This window comes from Diabrotica virgifera, chromosome 1 (assembly GCF_917563875.1).
Source record: "Diabrotica virgifera virgifera chromosome 1, PGI_DIABVI_V3a".
In the NCBI taxonomy this organism is placed as follows: Eukaryota; Metazoa; Arthropoda; class Insecta; order Coleoptera; family Chrysomelidae; genus Diabrotica; species Diabrotica virgifera.
Window position 1 is genome coordinate 119515007 of NC_065443.1, and position 16225 is coordinate 119531231.

General features: G+C 37.0%; 1 non-coding gene across 1 annotated transcript; it reads left to right on the top strand.

Moving 5' to 3' along the window:
* Positions 1–8116: 8116 nt before the first annotated feature.
* LOC114330573 (U11 spliceosomal RNA) lies at positions 8117–8199 on the top strand. Its single transcript, XR_003652492.1, has one exon. It is a non-coding gene; the product is annotated as a U11 spliceosomal RNA (small nuclear RNA).
* The last annotated feature ends 8026 nt before the right edge of the window (positions 8200–16225 follow it).

Consider the following 16225-nt stretch of genomic DNA (forward strand, 5'->3'; position numbering starts at 1 on the left):
AAACAATAGTGCTGGAAAGTAAAAAACAATTCTACGAACAAAATAGTGTTATTCTGTACGTGTAAAGTACTTTAGTTGTGCTTTTACTGATTTAGTAGACTTTGATTAAGATGTATTATTTCTCAAGTGACGACTCTGACAATGATGGAGACTTTGAACCGGATTTAGATTCAAGCAATGATAGCAACACCGATGACAGTGACCAATGTAATCAGCCGTCAACTTCCAGAAAGCGACACCAGTCTTCTCCAGAACCTAATCGGGATGGCCAAAATTCTCAACGGCAGGATGAAGATAATCAGATATATTCAGAAACTGAATGGGTAAAACAAAAGATACAAAATATGTCTTGGCACATGCCCACTCACGATGATCCCCCGGCTATTGAAGTTACAGTACCGTGCTCCAGTATCAAAGAAATTTATGCAGGAATTCTAGCAGATGCCGACCCCATAGATTACTTTGAATTATTTGTGTCTCCTGACATTATAACGAAGATACAGGAACAGACCAACTTGTATGCAACGCAATATCTTTTGTCCACAGATATTTCTGATCAATCACGACTACATGGTTGGAAACCAGTAACTGTCGAGGAAATACGTTCCTTCTTAGCACTTATTGGTTGGATGGGTTTGGTGAAGCTGCCTTCTATACGAGATTATTGGAAAAGCCATATATTATACAATATACCTTTAGCACGCACAGTGATGGCCAGAAATCGCTTTGAAATTATTCTCAAATTTATACACTTTGCTGATAATGAAACTTCAAACAAAGAAGATAGATTGTATAAAGTTCGCGAAGTTATCGATATGTTTATCAGTAACTATCAGAAGGTTTCTACCCCGGGAGAGAAAATTTGTGTTGATGAGTCTCTAGTTGCTTGGAGAGGCAGGTTGCTCTTCCGGCAGTATATCCCAAACAAGGTCGCAAAGTATGGCATCAAAATTTTTAAACTTTGTACTGAAAAAGGTTATACATGGAACCTTCTCGTTTATTGCGGTAAATCGAAAAACACTGAATCCGAAGTGACAGAAAATACAGTTATGATTTTAGCCAAAGATCTCTTGGGCGGTGGTAGAACATTATATACTGACAGTTATTATACCAGTATACCTCTGGCTTATCGACTGAGGAAGAACAACACCCATTTGGTGGGGACAATTAGAGCAAATAGGAAATACATGCCAAAAGACGTGATGTGTGCCAAACTAAGACGAGGAGATTTCTCAGCCAAACAAACAGATGACGGGATTGTTGTTTTGAAATGGCGTGATAAGAGAGATGTTCGAATGTTGTCAACAAAGTCCTCGGCATTGAAAACGCTCCCTAATGAAAGTCGAACGGGACAAACTATTCAGAAACCAATATGTATTTTTGACTATAACAATGGTAAGTCGTCCATTGATGTTAGTGATCAAATGGCTACGTATTCCTCTGCATTACGGCGGTGCACGGAATGGTACAGAAAACTTATGTTCGAAATTATTTGGGGGACGAGTTTGGTCAATGCTCATTTCCTGTATAACCAGAACACTATTCGTAAGAAGATTACATAACGGAATTTCGTGAACATGTTCTAACTTCAATGCTTGTAAAATGTTCTACACAAAACGTCACTATTGCTGGCCCATCTGAAACCATAAAACAAGATGTGCATCATCTAGTGACAAATGTCCAAGATGGCAAGAAAATCAGAGTGCGTTGTTCGGAGTGTTACAAGAAATACGGAAGGAAAGGAGTAAAAAATGCCGAAGGAAAAATTGTGAGAGCATCTCAAGTAAACACCAAATGTTCTGTGTGTGACATCATTATTTGTAAAAAATGTTATAATGCGACGCACTAAATATCAAATCGGTTTTTTCTAGTTTCATACATATTATATCTTTATTTTTATTTTAAGAATTTGTGAATTTTTGTTCTTTCTTTCAGAATAAATATAATTTTTATAACACATTTGAGTATATAAATAAAAACAATAATAATATCTAAATATTAACTGATTATTGCAAAAATGGGTTCAAATAGTTATGTACTGCAATAACATTTTTCATATGAATTTCTAGTTACATACAACCTATATTTCATGTCTAAGGCCAAACCCAGTTATACCAGGAAATTGGCTTAGGCCATAACATTATTCTCTACATATAAAAACTGAAGAAACTGTGTTCTTTTAGGAGACACAACAGATCGAACACAACGAACCATGTGTATCTTTTTCGGTACACAGCGTTGAGGACAGTGTGTATCTAAAAGGATACACTGGCGCTGAGGGTGTTAAAAAGTATGGCATTCTTCCTTTACCTTCAATATATATATTTTTGAAACTTTGATAACTGTTCGTAATAATATACAAGATGTAAAAACACATGCTGATCAACATTAGTATAATACAAGAAACAAAAGTCATATCATTATACCATATTCCAGATTGTGTGTTACAAAACTTAATACAATAGATTATAATCTGTATAATTGTTTTTTAAACCTAAACAAAAATATTGATATTAAGGCAATGAATTCTAAACAATTTTATAAATTAGCAAAACACTTTCTGCTGGAACACTGTTTCTATAGTATAGAGGAATTTGTTTGTTTGAGGTCCTAGTGTGGTCGTTTGTATGAAAACTGTATTACACCTAACTGGATTGTTTTTTTTTTGTATTTTTATATGTCTATTTTTCACTGTATATGTTATATTATGTGTTCTTGTATTATTTCTTAGTTATTTCCTATGTATACTAAAGTGACTTATTTATATTGTGACATGACATATAGTGTTTACTATGTAAAAATTGTCAATAAACGTATCTATCTATCTATCTATCTATCTATGCCACACTCTGTCGAAAGCCTTGCTTACGTCCAGGAATGCTGCTCCAGTGTACTGCTTATCGTTGAAACCAGCTGCTATGTACTCAGTTAGTCTGAGTACTTGTAGCTCACTGGAGTGCTCTGCTCTGAATCCAAATTGAGCTTCTGGGATTATCTCTAGTCTGTTTGTTTCCGCTTGCAGTCTTCTGAGGATGATTCTTTCCACTATTTTGCTGATCGCTGGGAGTAAGCTGATTGGCCTGTAGTTCTGCGGGAACGTGTGGTTTTTGCCAGGTTTTGGGATCATGATGACATGGGCCTCTTTCCATCTGTTTGGGAATCTTTTGTATCTTAGTATCGTATTCACTATGTTTGTAAAATACACTATGGCTCTTCTGGGAAGGTATTTTAGGGCTCTATTTGATATTTCGTCTAGACCAGGCGCTTTTCTCGGTGAACTGTTTCTTATATGTTCGTTTATTTCTTCCGGTGATGTTGGGGGGATGATGTCTTCTGGATCCCCTGGTCTTTCTTCTTGCTCTTCGACTTCTTCTAAGAAGTCGTTGTCCTCGTCTTCATGGAAGTTTAGCCTGCATTCACTTTCGAGTGTGGACCCCATTGCTTCAGCTTTATCTTCTATGGAGTATACCCTGCCGTTTGCTCCATCTAATGGGGGATGGGTTTTCTGTCGCTTCTTAGCATTTTCTGGAGCTTCCAGACGTTTTTCATGTTTGGGTCTGATTCTTCCATCTCTTGTACGAAGTTGTCCCATTTTTCGCTGCGGTGTAGTCGAAGAGCCGTCTTCACCTCTCTGTTTAGTGTATTTGCCCAGGTTTTATCTACTCTGTTTCTCGTTCTTCTGGCTATTTGCTTCGCTCTGTTCTTTTCCCTTATAATATCTTTTACTTCTTGTGGTATGTCTTTGAGCCTTCCCGTATGGATCTCGACTTCTTCTACCGTTGTGCTATCTCTAATCGCTTCTTGTATGATGTTTTCTAGCTCTAAGACTTTTTCTTCTATTTGTTCTGAATCGTTTATAGTTGGCACTATGTTTATTCCTTCACTAACTAATCTTTTATAATTTGTCCACTTTATTTTCTTTTTAGTTTTCTTCGGTTGATTTGTTTCTTCCCATGTTCCTAGTTCTAGTAGAATGGGATTGTGGTCTGTGTTCCCTTCGTCTAGTGTGGTTAGTTCTGCTTGAAGTCCTAGGTTCTTTGCAATAACGATGTCTATATGTGTGGGTAGTCCATTTCCTGGAAAGTGTGTTGGATCTTCTGGGCCCATTGCCATTGTATCTTCGTTATTTTCTATGTAGCTGTTTAATAATCTTCCGTTTCGGTTCGTAGCTCTATCATTCCAGTTGGGGGATCTCGCATTTAGGTCTCCTATTATTAGTGTTGATTCGGCGATGTTTAGGAACGATTCGAGGTCTTCATCCATTAATGGGTCTTGCGGTCTTACGTAGGCTGATGTTATTCTGACTGCGCCTTGCCTCATTTTCACTTCTATTGTTGTTGCCTCCATGTATACTAGTGGTGGAGTCGCGAAACTTGTGTGTTTGATTCCCTTCTTGACTAGGATGGCTCTTCCTCCTGATCTTCTCGTGTGGTCGTTCCTATATACATCGTATCCAGGAAACTTTAGATTAAAGTTGTTAGTAAGTTTGGTTTCCTGTATGGCTACGATGTCCATCTCGTATCTGTTGGCGATTTCGTCTAAGATGTTCTGGTTTGTTGTTATGCCGCCCGGATTCCAGGAGCCTATCCTCAAGTATCCCCTTTCTGACAGCATTACTTCTGTGCCTCCCTGGTGCCCAATATCACTTCTTTGACTACCTTAGTCACTATGTTGGTGACCATTCTGACTAGGTGGTCTTCGTCGTGGGGGATCGCTGTGTTGTTCTGCGTGTTCTGGGTGGCTTGGGCGTAGGAGACGCCGGTTGCTTGTGGTCATCTTTGCTGTATTGGTTGTTGTGGCCTCTTTGGTGGTGGTCTTCCCCACGTTGGGCACCTAGGGCATCCTCGGTAGCTGGCTGCATGGCTGCCTTTGCAGTTGGCGCATGTTGCTTTTACATCCCCGGCAAGTTTGCACTGTTTTGTGGAGTGGTCCTCGCCGCATTTGACGCACTTTGGATCCTTATAGCACGCGTTCTGGGCATGGTGGAATCCCTGGCAGTTGAAGCACTGCGTGGGTCCGGTTGCTTTTCGTAGATCCTCTACCACGACCTTCATATGGCACAGGTTGGTTATACGCTTTGCCGCCTCGACGTCCTCTTGGTTTAGAGTCAGGACGAACATTGGTAGTTGTCTCCTTGGACCGGCTCTGGTTGACATGTTTTTCGCTGCTTGGCAGTCAATATTATACTGTACTGCCATCTCTTCTTTTATGATTTTCTCGTCGGTCTTTGTGGGCAATCCTCGTATTACCACTTTGGGTTTTACATCTTCCTCGAGCTGGAAGTCTATCCATTGTAGCCTTTTATCTTTCACTGTTTTTGCGTAGTCCTCTATGATGTGGGTCATTTTACGGTAGTCTTCCGGGCTTTTTGCCTGGATGACGGTTTCCCTACCGCTCCTGGAAATCCTATTTACCGTAATGATGCCTTGCTTTTGTGCTATACTGAGGATGGCCCCTGTTTCGCTCACACTCTGTAATTTTATTACAGGTGGTTTTCGTTGTTTCGTTACCTGTTGTTCAGGCAACGCGGTAGCTTCTTCTTCGTCTTGGTTTGTCACCATTCGGTCTGACTCCGAAGTACTGGGGCGCCGTGCGGCAAGCGTATCTCCACCTGTGCTTGTAGCTGGATGGATTGGTGGAGCTGGTCCTCGGGGCAGGTTGAAGGTGTCTTGTATTTGGGTAGAAGTGGCCCTCATGGCGTTATCTGCTTGGAGTTCCCATGCCGTCGTCTCTTCTTTTGAGATCGGTGATTTCAGTATTGGGAAATCTTCTTTGTTTTTCGGTTTATTTTCCGTTCGAATCTTTTTCAGTCTCTCTTCAGCAGTTGGTTTTGGCTTTGTAGCTTCAGGGGCTGGCTGTGGCTTCTTAGCTTCTGAGGCTGGCTGTGGTTCGGTTCGGTTTCCTGTTGGTTCTCCTCAAGGAGTTTTCTAGTCGCCTTCAGCTCTGCCAATAGTTCGTCCAATCGGTTTGACATCTTCTTGATTTCTTCACTTTGTTGGGAGACTTCGGCCTTTAGTCGCTCGTTTTCTTCATCTTTCTTTGCCATTTGATCTTCGGCTTTTCGAAACCTGGCTTTCAGCTCTTCTATCACTTCTTGCAGGGCTGATACTTTCGGATCCTCTTCTTCGCTCTCGGATTTGGCTGTCCGTGCTCTTTTGATGGTACCTCTGCCTGCCTCGTCCGGGGCGTCTTCCTCCATGGCCTCTACTTCTGGGTTGTCCTTATCTTTCTTCTTTTCCTCTGGTTTATTTTTCTCGTCTCTCTCTTTCTTTTTCTCCTCTCTCTTCTTTTTGGACTTTTCTCTCTTCTTCTCACTCCTAGGGAGTTTAAAACCATCGTTGTTTGCACTTTTGTCGTCCATGGACGAGTATCCGTCAGTTTCATCTGAACTTAATCCCTGAAACAGGTTAGAACCCACTTTGCGTGCGTCCTCATAAGTTGGCGGGGTAGGCGCCATGGAACGCGGGGGGGGGGGGGGGTGACCGAGATCTGACTCGACTCATCTGGGGCTTGGGGACGGATTTACCTAATTTTGGTGAAGCCTTTTTGTCTGCCGACTGGCTCGGCGCCACGTCGGCTTCAGGATTGGCTCCCTGCACAAAAGCGCGGTTGTTCACGTACCCAGACAGAACTGGGTACGGGATCCTCTTGCTGTTCTCGTTCTACTGACCTATGGGCCGGGGCTGCCCGATGCAGATTTAAAAGAACTACACCTTGCAGTGTCGATACCCTTACGGAGGCACAGTAGAAATCGCGTAGCGGGCTCTCGTCGAGACCGCTTTTCTTTTTCTGCTAACCGATCTCTGGCTGTGGCGTCTCAGAGAATTCAATAAAATCAAACTCCCTAAGTTTCACCACATCCAGCCGATCGGCCTTTGCCTCTCCTTCTCGCCTCAAAGAGTGAAAACGCTCAACTGCTGTCTTGCTTACATTCAAGACTGAACTGAAAAGTTCACAGTCAGGCTATCCCCACCTCTCGTTGGCTTCCTTCACTGCTGCTGCTCCGCTCCGCCCGTACGCGTGTTGCTGCTCCGGTGTCTGGCACCGGACTATACTAAAAACTTAATGCTCCAATCGGACTGCGGAGTGCAAACATTCAAATACTTGGGAATGATGGCGAATGACTAATGGCATCCTAAATAAGAAATAAAATGCCGTGCTTTTATTAAATTTAAACCGCTACTCTGCAACCGCAATCTTTCCTTTAATCTCCGCTACAGAATGGTTAAGTGCTATATGTATGGTCCATATTGTTATACGGCATGGAGACATGGACGTTGAAAATATATTCCATTAATAAGTTACATGCCTTCGAAATGTGGACCATACGAAAAATTTTTCACATACCATGAACGGATACGGTGAGAAACAAGGAAGTCTTAAATAGATCAAATACTGAGAGAGAATTGCTCAACTTGATCAAAGTACAAAAAACTGGATACCTGGGCCATATCCTGAGAGGGGCAAATACGCAATCCCTCAAATAATCATCCAAGGAAACGTTGAGGAACAAGAGGTAGCAAACAAATGTCCTGGCTGCGAGATATAAAGAAATGGACATAAACTTTTTCATGCAGCAAAAGACAGAGGACTAAACGGTAAAATCAAAATAAAATTTTGGTTGAGATACCTTGAAAATATTGTACACTTTAGTGTACGCTAGAAACGAAAGGGTTAATGCTACATGGAAAATGTACTTCACAGGACAGCTTTCAACTTTTATCCATCATTGAGATAAGCCTTGGTAAATTTAATAATATTATTCCAAAATAAAATCTATCTAATAGGTAGTTAGATAACTATATAAACAGTTGTGTATAATTGGTTGAATATGCATTCCGCATAACAATATTACATTACGTGTGTTTTTGTTTAGTGTTTATTTATAATAAATCAATTGTTACACTTGCACTAAAATATTTAATTTAATTTTTTATGTAATAATATTTCAAAATATGTATAATTCTTTAAACTACTTTTTTTCCATTTCAAAATATATTTAAATACGTATTTAATTAATATCTTTAGATTTTGAAAGACAGATGGCAGCACTTAACGTACGTTTACATTAACGTTATATTATTTTGGAGCCCAACTAAAATATTTTGTGCAATTTAAAAAGGGTACTTGTTACTGGATAGCACATGAGCTCTTATGGGCTTGTGGGGTATGGTAATCAAGACATACCCAGCTAGTCCAGAGAAATAAGATTTTTCTCGTGACACATCCCCTCCAGGCCGAAACCAAATTTTTTGAGTAGTATGGACATCTATATTAATAACCTATATGTTTCCTGCAGCCGATTTTGATGATATACATAGTTATAAACAAATGAAGATCAAAAAACGGTAAATTTTCGCTTTTTTCGCCTATAACCAAAAAGTTAAGCATTTTAAACACATTTGAGAGTAATAAACTCATAAATCGTCTAAAAAATTTCAATATGGCGTTCGCTGAATATGTGTATCCTTATTGGTTGCTTAGAAAATTGCAAAATAAATCATAAATTTTGAGTTTTTATAAATATTAATAACTTATGTAAAAATTAACTTAGAACATTCTTATTACACGAGTTGCTGAGATTTCTGGTGCTTAAATTATATTTTAAGTTTCAAAGTAATTGGTCAAATAGTTTACAAGTTATTTAATTTGTTTATACCGAATTCATTTTTTTTTGCAACACTATAAGTCAGAAAATTATGAAGTTACAGTAAGACTTCTGGCAGTTAATGCAAGAGAAACATTTATACTATTGACTTATTTAAAAAAGAAATGACAAAAAGTAATTTTAAACAGTGTAAAATTATTTTGCAAAAACACGTTGATTTTTTGCTTACTTATAAACAATTAGAATAACTTTTGAACCGTTACCCATAGAAAAATAATTTTTTCATATTTAGAAAGACTGAATTTTTATACACATTTAGAAAGAAAAACAATTGTTCTAGGACAATTAGGGACGAAGTTAGCCCCCCCTTTTTTAATTCACATGTTTTTGCAAAATAATTTTGCAGTATTTAGAATTATTTTTTGTCATTTTTTTTAATTAAATTAATAGTATAAATCTTCTTCTTTCATAAACTATCCAAAGTATTAGTGTAACTTCATCATTTTCTGACTTATAGCGTTGCAAAAAAAATTAATTTGCGATAAACAAATTAAATACCTTTTTAACTATTTGACCAGTTGCTTTGAAATTTAGGGTATGATTTAAGCACCAGAAGTCTCAGCATTCCGTGTAATAAGAACGTTTTAAGCTAATTTTTACATAAGTTATGAATATTTATAAAAACTCAAAATGTATGATTTATTTTGCAATTTTCTAAGCAACCGATAAGGATAGACATATTCAGTGAACGCTATATTGAAGTTTTTTATACGATCTATGAGTTTCTCACTCTCAAATTTGTTCAAAATACTTAACTTTTTGGTTATAGACGAAAAAAGCGAAAATTTACCATTTTTTGATCTTCATTTGTTTATAACTATATATATCATACAATAGAGATGAATTTCATGATATATCATACAGTCAAGATGAGATACAATATGCACTCCAAAAAATGAAAAACAACAAGGCTCCGGGAGATGATGGAATAGTTACAGAAGCTATAAAACTTGGCGGAACTTCTCTTCTGAAAAAAATACAAGACCTCTTCAATCTCTGCTTGTATAGCCAAAAAATTCCTATAGCTTGGAATAACTCAATTACAATTCTTATGCATAAGAAGGGTGACAACATGAACCTAGAGAATTACAGGCCAATTTCTCTACTCAACCATTTATACAAACTGTACACCAGAATAATAACCAATCGATTGGAAGCAAAATTTGAGCTGTACCAACCAAAAGAACAGGCTGGTTTTCGCCCCAACTACGGTACAAATGACCACCTACAGTGCCTCAAAGTCTTGATTGAAAAATCAATTGAATATAATAGACCTCTAGTTCTAACGTTTATAGACTTCCATAAAGCGTTTGATACTATCGAATTACCCGCACTACTTAAGGCATTGGAAGAGTGTCGAATTGATCATAGGTACACCAATATTATAGAAAATATATACAGAAATGCTACAACAACTATAAATCTGCACGGTCCTACCAATAAGATATATATCAGGAGAGGTATTCGACAGGGAGATACTATGTCGCCTAAGTTGTTCATTACTGTACTTGAACATGCTTTGAAATCACTGGAATGGGAAAATAAAGGAATAAATATCGATGGTGAGATGCTCAGTCATCTACGATTCGCAGATGATATTGTTCTGATTTCAGATGACCTAAAAACTGCCAATGATATGTTGAATGAACTCCGCAATGCAGCACGTAAAGTAGGTCTAAATATTAATTACCAAAAGACCAAAATGATGACGAATTTAGTTCCGAGCCATCCTTTAAAGGTAGAAGACGTCGAAATTGAAGTTGTTGACAGCTACATATACCTTGGACATACGGTAAAAATTAGCAGAGACAATCAAACTGCTGAGCTGCTAAGAAGAATAACTCTGGGATGGGCAGCATATGGAAGACTACGTGATATTTTTAAAGGTGATATACCTATCAGCTTAAAAAGAAGAGCCTTTAATCAATGTGTCCTGCCTGTTCTTACATATGGCGCAGAGACACTTACCCTAACAAGGACATCTGCACGAAAACTACAAGTGACGCAACGTAGAATGGAAAGATCATTGTTGGGCATAACGTTAAGAGATAGGGTAAGAAACGAAGAAATTCGTAGAAGAAGTGGTGTAGAAGACATAATAAAACACATAGCCAAAATTAAATGGAAGTGGGCAGGACACGTCGCTAGAATGAAAGATGATAGGTGGACCAAAAAAATCTTGGAATGGAGACCGAGAGCGGATAGACGAAACCCGGGAAGACCACCCACAAGATGGACTGACGACATAAAGAGGATTTGTACCAACTGGATTGCAGCAGCGCAGGATAGATCTGAATGGAAGTTTTTCGAGGAGGCCTATGTTCAGCAGTGGACGACTATGGGCTGATGATGATGATGATGATATATATCATCAAAATCGGCTGCAGAAAACATATAGGTTATTAATGTAGATATCCATACTACTCAATAAATTTAGTTTCGGCCTGGAGGGGGATGTGTCACCAACAGCATATTTTCTTCCTTATTTCTCTGAACTAAGCACGTAATTTTTTGTTCCCGTGGGGCTGTTTCTTAGCAATGTCTCACAGACGCCCCCTTCAAATTAAATTCAAACAAAATGTTCCCGTTCCCATATGTCGATTACACATTACACCATATACTAGGGATGTGAAAAAATGCTACATTCAAATAACAGTTATAACAGCTACTGCTATTTGGAAATAGCAGCTACAAAAAAACCGGCTTAGAAGTAGGAACTTAAGATTAAAGGGAAGGGATGGCGGATGAAAGCGATACCTTAAAATTTACGTTAAACGAAGGCGATAGATAGCAGTAATGCCGCAGCTACCGAATTTTTGGTAGATCTACCGAATTCCTGTCAAATCTATCGATCTGCATAATTCTCTTTTTATGTATTTTTTCATCAGCTTTTCAGTGAGTTGAATCAGAATTGGGAATGCTACGATTTGCAGCATTGGTTTCAATGCAAAAGGTAGAATTTTAAACAATTTTCGGATTCGGAATATGTATAATGAGTAATGACGGCATGGTATCCATACAGCAAGGTTAGACAAGGAAGCCTTTTGTTATTATTTTCTTACTTCGAAATCAAAATTAATGTCAAAAAAATGCAAATGAATTCTATTATAAGGAATTCAAGAATTCAGAGAATTAGAATAGAATTCATAGAATGATCTATATATTATGTCAACAATAGAAATAGAAACAACACAGAGAATAGCAGGCAATGGACGAATAGATTAGCTTGTCTAGTCTAAGAGCTAGAGCCGAAAAATTATCGTCATAAGTAATATGGAGTTTGGCATGTGAAATGTGTCTATTGTATATTGATAATTATGACCGCTTTCAGGCTGACACCTCAGTGGATACAGGAAGTAACAATAAGGGATGAAAGGGGAAAGTTAGTGTAGTCTTTAAAGGTTTTCACCCCCTATTTTGTTAAACCTCCATCGATTTGCATGAAAATTGGTGACTAGTTAGAGCGTACCTCAAGAAATAAAGATGATTTGGTGCCAACTTGCACTTTTACCCTGGGGGTGGATACCACCCCTTCTCGGGGATGAAAACCATTTCATTAAAAATAACCCCACAATCGATAGAAGAACAAATTATAAGTAAAATCTGTTATATCATGTTATTAAAATAAATCAATACTTTTTGAGTTATTAAATATCAAAGATTTGTCTGTTTAAGAGCACATGCGTGAAGTCACGGATGATAAAAAGAACATATTAATTAATTGTATGTTACTAAAATATTATTTCGATATTATAAAATTAACAAAAGTGTATTCGAATATGTCAAATGTACCCATTATTGGACACCCCCAGGTGCCCTCAGTTTCTGGATATATTCAGTTTATATTGATAGACAAAATTCAAATAAATATCGAAATAACATAAAAATAATATTTTACTAACATACAATAATTAATTAATGTGTTCTTTTTATCATCCGTAATTTCACGCATATGATCTTAAATAGACAAATCTTTGATCTTTAATAACTCAAAAAGTATTGATTTATTTTAATAACATGATATAACAAATTTTTCTTAACATTTGTCCCTCTATCGAATTGTGGGGTTATTTTTAATAAAATAGTTTTCACCCACGGGAAGGGGTGGTATTTACCACCAGGGTAAAAGTGCAAAATTGCACTAAATCAGTTTTGTTTCTTGAGGTATGCTCTAACTAGTCACCAATTTTCATGCAAATCGATGGAGGTTTAACAAAATAGGTGGTGAAAACCTTTAAAGACTACACTAATTTTCCCCTTTCATCCCTTATTGCTACTTCCTGTATCCACTGAGGTGTCAGCCTGAAAGGGGTCATAATTGTCAATATACAATGGACACATTTCACAGGAAAAACTCCATATCGTCGGCTTAAGATGCAAATGGCCTAACTCCACTTTTAGCTCAAATTAACATTTTAGGTTGGTTGGGTTCATAAAAATTAACCGCGTCGACTTAAATACGCCTAACAACCGAAATGTCAAAAATGCCGCGACAAAATACCAGTCGAAACTCGCCTATCTCCGGCTTGATTTTCAACAATACGCAGTTGGCCTAACTCCCAGTGTGTAATGGTAATAACAGGTGAAACGTTGTTGTTCTTAATTTTATGTGCATAAAACAATATCTGAGGTAAGTATCAATAATTTTTTAATGCTTTAATTACCTTTGACGTTCAAATTATCTAGAGAATATAAATTTAGTATTTAATTTTTGTGCGTTCTTGGGTAAATCTGATGTTAAAATATCGTGTTGGAGTTAGGCAATTTTAATTTTATATTTACTTAGTTTGGATAGGAGATAGGCCATTATAGTTTCGATGATAAACCACATAGGTACCTACCTTTAATATTTTTTTCCCTATAATAACATTCTGAATTTTTGCTTAGCTAGGTACATAAAAGTATACTTTCTAATTAACGCTGTATATTTCAGAATGAATCCGCAATCCCGTGCGATGAAAATGCTTTTATTGGCTAAGCAAAACATCCAGGAAAAGCCCAACAGACAAAGCGATGCCGAAAGCGATGTAACAAGAGATTTGTTAACATTTTGTGATACTTTTGATCAAGATAAGGATTTATCTACACTCTTAACTGATAGTACTAATCTAGCAAGCTCCTCAGCATCTAATCACCACTTATTAGCTGACGACAATTTAATTACTGATGATGATTTACTCACCCTAGCTGAAGAAAAAGTTGCTAACCTGAATTTTATCTCCTCAAATTTTCCTGAAGATGAAATCAACATTGAACCAGAAGATCGTCAGAATTTCGTTCCAGAATCAATTCATGGTGAAGAAGTGCCAACCTCCATTTTGGAAGAAGAAGTTATTGAAGCTTCTTCTAGTCGTTCAGATAAATCTTATGAACCCAGTGAAAATGAAACAAGTTCAAGTGAAAATGAAAATGAAGTAGTAGAAGAGCTACAAAATAACACTCCAATGCAAACCCCTTCACGGACACGCAGAAAGAGACGTCATGTAGATCAAAAGGAATGGAAGAAAAATAAAAATAAGATTTTGAGACAAGAAGGAAAGGAATATTTTGGAAAACAAAAGCAAGAAGAAAAATGGAATTATGATATTAAAAAAAAGCAAAAGCTATAGGACCGAGATGCAAATGCAGTGGTAAATCAGTAATGAATAATGGGAAATCAGTAATGAAGTGCAATGAGATAACAGAAGATCAAAGAACAGAAATTTTTACAAGATTTTGGAATTTTTTGTGGAACGAAAAACAATTGTTTCTAAGGACGCTGGTTGAAAAGAAAAGTACTTCAAGAGCTAGGGATCGAAAAAAAGAGAACGAGTCAAGAAGGGAATTTTCCTATATATATTTTCTTCAAACAACATCCAAGATAAGAGTGTGCAAAACAATGTTTTGCAATACTCTTTCAGTTGCACCAAGAACTGTTGCACATTGGTTGATTGAAAAAAATAAATCACAACACACTGCAAATGATTTGGTGGATGATGACCTTAATGATACGCGTGATAATAATTCCTCCCAAATAGTTATTCCTAGAAAAGCGAAAATCGACAAACAAAAAGAAAATTTGTGCAATTTCTTTACAGTTCTTCCAAAACTAGAGTCACATTATTGTCGAAAGAGCACAAAGAAATTATACCTTGAAAGATCTTGGCAAACAAAAATGGAATTATACCGGTTTTATAAGAATGACTGGTGTACAAAAAACGATTCACAACCGCTATCTATTGCAGCATTTAATAACAGTTTCGACGATTTTAATTTAGCACTTTTTTCACCTAAAAAGGACGAATGTGATACGTGTGTGGGTTACAAGACTGGTAATATTGACGAAGCTACCTATCAAGAACATCAGAAGAAAAAGGAGGAGGCACGAAAGGAAAAAGAGGTTGACAAAACAAAAGATGTAAAAGTTTTTTCAATGGATTTGCAATCAGTTCTACTGAGTCCAAAATCTAATGTCAGCGCTCTATATTATAAAACAAAATTAATAGTCCATAATTTTACAATTATGGACATTAAATCCTTGGATGGATATTGTTTCCTCTGGCATGAGGGTCATGCTGGACTAACTGCCAACACATTTGCTACCATCATTTACAAGTTTTTAGAGACTAATATTATACCCCAAAAAAACTCTACTAGTAAAGTCATTTTGTACAGTGATGGTTGCACTGGACAAAACAGAAATGCAATTCTTGCCAATGCACTTTTCAACTTTGCACAAAAGCATGGGATTACAATTGAGCAAAAATTTTTAGAAAAAGGGCATACGCAAATGGAGTGCGATTCAATGCACTCCACAATCGAGCGAAAACTAAAAAACCGAGTCATAAATGTCCCAGCAGACTATGTCAATATTTGTCAAACTGCTCGTATAAATCCGAAACCCTACGTGGTGGAGTACTTGGATCATACATATTTCAAAAACTTTCAAGAAGTTCAATACATTAGTTCCATCCGTCCTGGTAGATCGTCAGGTGATCCTACTGTAACAAACATTAGAGCACTTCAGTATAATGAACACGGAATTCTCTTTAAAATCAGGCATACAGAAGAATGGATGCCTTTGCCTTACAGAATCACGAAAAAAGATAAAAAAATCTGGAATTTAGAAGAGTTGCCGTTAATGTATCCGACTCCAATACCAATTAAATCGGAAAAATTTCAACACTTAATGGACCTTAAATCGTCAATTCCTAAGGACTTTCATTTTTTTTATGATAACTTACCACATTTGTAAAATGCCTCTTTCTTTTTGTCTTTTGTCTTGTGTTGCCGTCTTTAAATTTTTTTTATACTTAAGTTGCACAATTAATTAGATTATTGCCTATCTCCTGATGCCAACCCATGCTCAGGGAACGCATATTACCTAACTCCCAATTTTTCAAGAATAAAGCCTATTTTTGACAAGAGCAAGTATTTTCTATGTTGTAGCATTAAACAAAATAAAATATTTTGGAAACTTACCTTGTTTTATTATTATTTTCTAATTCTGACAAGTTTTTGCATCTCCTGAATAATTAAAATTTTTGGAGTTAGGCCATTTGCATCTTAAGCCGACGA